The sequence below is a fragment of the Salvia hispanica genome, chromosome 5 (genome assembly GCF_029641045.1).
Source record: "Salvia hispanica isolate PSC_SH4W2 chromosome 5, Shi_PSC_v1, whole genome shotgun sequence".
Taxonomy (NCBI): domain Eukaryota; kingdom Viridiplantae; phylum Streptophyta; class Magnoliopsida; order Lamiales; family Lamiaceae; genus Salvia; species Salvia hispanica.
The window spans coordinates 18,491,934-18,497,510 of record NC_142696.1 but is presented as its reverse complement, the minus strand read 5'-3'; positions in this window follow the sequence as shown (position 1 = coordinate 18,497,510).

The window sequence follows — 5,577 nt, the reverse complement described above, 5'->3', positions numbered from 1 at the left end:
CTTTGCAATAGTCTGCCGAGAGAATACAGAGATATCGAATGTTCTTCTGACGTCTAGGGACCATAACCCTAGTTTATATTTATATAAAATATAAACCCCTTTATTTTCTATTAGGCCCCTCATCAAATAGAAAATCTCATATGGTATCTACACTTTAGTCCAAACTTTAATCTTTATTGGATCACTTTAATTGGGGAATAGAAAGATAGCCATACACATTAAATTAGTCATGTGGAAGCCCAAAAATTCTAACAATCTCCCACTTGGGCAACACATGACACCAAATAAACGTGTATAAACCGAATGAGTGCTCAAAAAAATGCTATCACATAGTGTATTTCCGAACAATCTTATTATCAACCATATCAACATAGGACTAAAGGGGCAGTCACCATATTTTTTCATGATTAAACCCATCAGTAATCACATATGCAAATATAATCAACAACAGATCAATTATGGAGTATAGCACGGAAATTTCATGCAAGGTGATCATACATGCCTATTTCCAACTGGTCTTCCCAAAGTGAGATCAAACCAAAAATAATGGACAAAACATAATACTATATTTCTGCAGAGAATAACATGAGTTTTATAACTACATGTTCAACACAATATAGATCAATAACTAAAACTACTCCCACTGAATGAAAGTACCCTTAAACAACATAACACCCATTTAGGCTACAAGCCCATGAAAGACCTTGGGTGATAGTCCCTTAATGACTGGATTTGTAATTATCAAATCCATTCCCTTATGCTCTATATGTATTTTTCCATTACGAACCCTTTATTTAAAACCAAGAAATTATGACATGGCAAAGCTCTTGTTGTTCGGAATATAATACTGTAGAGTTATTGTCACAACATAACTTAAGCGGTCTTTTAATACCTCATAGTATGCAGCCTAGTGACAAAATTTCACAGTCATATTCAATAACTAGATGCCCCAAAACAAGTTATGAATTCTGTTGTCATGGCAGAAGTAGCTACAAGTGTTTGCTCAGCACTTCTCCACGAAATGGCTCTACAGCCAACAGACACACGTAGCCTAAAATGGATCATTTACTGTATCGGCATCTAACAAAATCAGAATAAAAAATACCTAATGATCCCACCAAATGATCTGATTTTCTATATGTGAGCATGTAATGCTTAGTTCTCTACAAATATCTCATAACCCGTTTTGCTATTTCCTAATGATCCATATCAGGTTATTGAGATATCTGCCCAACATATAAACAATTAAAATCAAACTGGGTCTAATACACACTTGAGCACATATTAGGCTCCCAATCGTCGAAGCATATGGAACCTTCTGCATTTTCTAAATCTCAAGATTTATATTAGGGCACTGAATGAGACAAGGTTTGTCTCCCTTAGTCATAGGGATAGTTCTTTACTTGCAATTATGCATCTCAAATACTTTAGGCACATGTTCATGATATCCCTTCTGTGACAGTCGAAATGTATTTCTTTCGATTCCAAATACAAAAGAGGGTTCCCCAAGACCTCTCATCTCAAATTTCTTCGAGAGAAATTTCTTGGTGTTAGTGCAACATATCCTTATCATTAATTACAATCAATATGTCATTAACATTTAATACCAAGAAGATGCATTTACTCCCACTGAACTTGTGATACACACAACCATCAATAGCATTCTTTCTAAATCCAAATGAAAGAATTACTTCATAAAATTTGTGGTACCATTGACTAGAGTCTTAATTGAGGTTGTTGAGATTGACTTTAAATGATAGCATCCGCATGAGATTGAATGTTTACAACAATATCATCTTGAGGTACTTAATATGCTTCTTCTTCAATGATAGTAATTGATACCTGATCATTGTCAGAAGCAGTAGTAGGTGTCTATACAGACTCCTCCTCAAAAGTAATATTCCTTAACACATTCTTCCCCCCAAATTCAACATCCTCAAGGAATACTATATTTCTCGTCCCAAAATTAGTTCCTTTTGTGGGATCATAAAATTTTTTTTGAAAAAACCCCTAAATTATTCTGGATAACCAAAGTGAGAATATATGCTACAGTCTTGAATGCCTCTCTCCAAAGCATGTGACAAGGAAGAATGATAAATCATACTCCTTCACATATCTTTAAGAGTTTTATTTCGTCTTTCAACCACAACACTCATGCTAGGCGATCCCAGCATGGTGTACTAAAGGACAATCCCACACTCTTCCAAATAGAGGGCAAAAGGTCTTTGACATTGTTCACCTAAGCAATCATTTTTGTCATAGTATTTGCCACTACAGTCAGATTTGACTTTCTTAAAAGCATTTGTGGAGTTCGAACTCAACATCAGCCTTGAATATTTTGAACTTGTCTTAGGTGCCGAAAACAAGAATATTTGTCAATGAATGATATAAAATATTGTTGATCATTCCAAGAAACCGAAGGGAATGAACCACAAATGTCTGTATAAATCAAAACATGTAGCTCTATTGACACCTAATTTCTTTTGTTTGGTCTGCTTTGTTTCGATACATTAAACACACAAATCAAGTTCTGAAAAGATAAGTGTATTTCAATATAACATCTGACACAAGTCTCACAATCCTTTATTTTGAGATATAACCAAAACACTTGTATCATAAATTAACCAAATTATAATTATTTAATTTGCTTAGTCCCTTTTGATTCAATATGTAAAACTTCTGAATATGAAGTAACATAATTGAGCATACAAAGATTGTTATATGCACTTAAGTAAACAGTGCCCACAATACTAGAATTATTTGAAGGAAGAACTTTACTATTTCTGAATGAACAAGAGAAACCAAATTTGTCCAAAGCAGAAATAGAAACCAAATTCAGTCTAAATGATTGTACAATAAAGTATCCTTCAAAACTAGAATAATTTCAGTCTTTAATAACAATCTACAATGCCCAATAGTCTCTACTTCCACCGATTTGTCATATCCCACATAGATGTATCTTTCACCATCAATTGACTTTCGGTAGCTCAGACAGCCTTGCACCAATAACCTTATTTGAGCAGTAGCACCAGAATCTACCCACTAAATATCATTAGGGACTAAATCCAAATTAACTTCAAAATAGACCAAATAAGAATTGTAACTTCCTTTGTACGTCATGCGTGATATTCGTCACAATTCTCCTTTTATATCCATGTCTACCACAAAAAGAAACAACTATCATTGTCCTTGTGTTGTTACTTTTGTGATGAACCCTTATCCATAGCAGCATTCTCAATACACTTTTTCTTAATGTCCTTTAATTTATTTCTTGAGATACTGACCAGATGTGCAACACCAAATGTACAAACAAGTCTTTAGAATTCAAGATTAAGTGAAGCAACGTGAGACATTTTCATAATGTGCTTCCTTATGTTGCCCTTGTCCTTATATACTTTATTGAGATCAAGCACACTTCTCTCAACCTTATCGTTTTCCACAAAACGTCCTTAATTTTTGGCAAAGTATTCACTGGCCTTAATGATATACTTAGATGTATTGCCTCAAAAGGCTTTTGGGATGCTACACCTAATGATCAGTAGATTTACACGATTTGAGTATCCCTACTTCTCGTAGTTTCTCCTTTGATAAGAAGTACTATCATCCATAGGAAAGTATGTTGCTCAATTCTTAGTGTGTAATCCAGATCCATGCATCCCAGAGTAATCAAAATATAATCTTTGCAATCCTTAAAATTTGACCCATTCAACACTAACATATTGTTCATGTTGGAAGAAACTGCAGAAGCAGACATCATAATTGAATTAGAGAACAAAACCAAATTAATTGTCATACTCTGAAAAGTCTGTAAGTTGCGTATAGTGTGTTCAAAAGGAAATAACAGGTTCCCTAGGTCCAGCAAATCCACTAGATCACGCGGTCTAGGAATTCGTTGGTCGCAGGAAATCCTGGTCGTCGGACACACAGAGCACTTCTTTCAAAAACCCTCAACCACTTTACTAAACCTAGTATAGGGAAGTAGGGATCGATCCCACAGAGAAGGATGCGCTTTTCAAGGATTACTAAACCTAGTAATACTCATGTTCAAGGATTTGGCTGTGTTTTTTTTTTGTGTTGGCTGCTGCGACGTATTTTCTTGGGTTGAGGAAAACAAATTAAACTTGACTTGGGAATCTATAAAACTCCTAAGCTAACAGCTAGATCTAGGCGAAATTATAAGAGAACGTTGCAAAGGAAATTAACTACTCAACACTTTATCTAAGAAAACTACTTCACTACTAGACCTAGGAAACAAACCGATTGTGGGGACCATGACTGAAAAAGCAGAGTTCGTACGAAAAGCTGGCAGAATAACTAACTCTAGTACTAACTAACAGCGACATCGTCTTCTACAACCAAATTGCGTAAAACTCATAAGAAATTCAACATGAACGAAATCAAAACAGAGCAAACTAATTTTAAATCAAATTTATGCATAAACAACGAAGAACTAAACAGATATGCAGACACTAGACGAAGCAAACAGAAAACAAGAAGAAAACTCGAATCCATCTAACAGCTTTCTTTTCTCACGTCGAATCCAACCTCAGACGCTAAATCCACTCCGGATCCAAGCGTCCAACACGAACTCCAACCAACAGAAACTCTTCATCACTTCAGATTCGAACAAAAAAACCTCCAAACAGTCAATAAACCACAGATCTATCACCAAATTCCCATATCAAACACCACAACATCAAAATAAAACAGAAATCGACATAATACTTGTAGAAATAAACTACCAGCAGAGAGATCTATGCAAATCGACTTGAAATTCAACTGCTAAACGCAAATCAACAAAGCGGAAGACAATAAGTATCATCAACAACCAGGTCGACTCCCAAAAGTGAAGTTCGACAGCAAAACGAGCAAAACAACTGAAATTAAAAGGAATTGTATCTTCGTCCACACTCGGACGGTGTTACCAACCGCGAAACTTCTAAAGAAAGTGACCTTTCGTACCCGACTACCCCAGATCTCCCATTCCCAAGTGTGTGTAATGTGTGTGAGCTAAGAAGAGTGAAAAAGTGATCTCTATGTGCGTTGCATGCTCTTCTATATATAGGCGTTGGAGTGGGGCCCAGCGAGGTATAGATAAGACTTTGTTGCCCTCAGCTATTGACTCCTCTGTCACGCCTTCTTTTCTTTTAAATCCTGCTCACTTCGTTCCTTTCCTTCGCTAGACCATCTCCTTCAACACTTACTCGATCTAGCGATTTTTCTTCATACACCTGGCTTAGGAAGCTTGTTAGACCCAACAAATTATAACATTTTTCACATATAACCGATGCATGAAATTAGCCTTATCATACTCACATCAAAAAAATTCAAATAAAATGGTAACATCTCGAGGTACCGGCACAACATTCATATAAAGTCTTTGGACAGTAATACGAACTTGTAAGTGACAACCTCTTTGTAGTGATCAAACACTGATAATAAGATCATGTCAAGCAATATCCACCTTTGGGCATCACAGATACTTACACGAAAACTGGATAAGTGTCACCCATTTATTACCATAGGTATATGTGTATCTCGTGCCAAATATTAATCTTCCTTTGGGGCGACTAATAT